We start from the raw sequence: 1,014 nt of genomic DNA on the forward strand, positions 1-1,014 counted from the left end.
GGGCTCATGCTCAGATCCAGTCATAAAATGTAGTAGTGCACAGCCCCCATACAAACACCGTATCTGCACCTAACCTGAATGCAAAGTGTTTTCCCATAGGTGTGATCACATCTCTGTTCTGATTAGTATTTTCAAGTCCTTGTAACTTTAACAGCTCTAGACTCAAGTTTTCTTTGCATTCTTCTCCCTTCAATTTTTTAATCATTTTCTTTATCTGGCTTACTGAGAATTTTGTCCTACATCAAATCCATTTTAAAGAAATACCAAATCATGTGCTTAATTGAATTATGTAAATTGTCCAGCTAAAGTGATATCTACTTATGTGCTTAAGATCTTGGCTGTGTCAAAACATTTTTATAGCTAAAGGCAGCATTTTATAGCTATAGGCACACTAGCTTCATCTCTGCCTGTTAAACTCAAAAGATTTTATTGTCAGCTGAGCAGAATTAGACCCATATTGGGTATATTTGAGAATTTTTTGTAGCCAAAGGTACACCCAGAATAATCCAATACCCACAGATGAATTTAAAAGGATAATCACTAAGATTTATTATGCAAATTATTCAGTGTTTGGGCTTGACACTCTAAGCAATTTCTGAAGACAATTCCACTCATAATGGAACCGACTGGGGGGGGCTGCAATAAATAAGCATAGTATATATTGCTTTATGCAAAGACCTTCTGTGATGGAGTGACCACATCAGTGGACAAGGGATGAGCTACCAATGTCGTCTATCTGGACTTCTATATGGCCTTTGACACAGTCCCCCACAACAGCCTGCTCTCTACATTGGAGAGATAACGGATTTGATGGGTGAACTGTTCCGTGGATGAGTCACTTCACAAAAAGTTTTTTCTTTGATAGGAAATCAGTTAATTTTCATAGCAATAAACTATCTACCATGTTTAGAAAGCATACCAGATATGTAAAGTTTCAATGACATACATAGTTTTAACTTTTTTTGTAATTATTTTGAAAATTCTCCATGTAATTTCATGCAAGTTCAGGCATTC

This window comes from Phaethon lepturus, unplaced genomic scaffold (genome assembly GCF_000687285.1).
Source record: "Phaethon lepturus isolate BGI_N335 unplaced genomic scaffold, ASM68728v1 scaffold6480, whole genome shotgun sequence".
Taxonomy (NCBI): Eukaryota; Metazoa; Chordata; class Aves; order Phaethontiformes; family Phaethontidae; genus Phaethon; species Phaethon lepturus.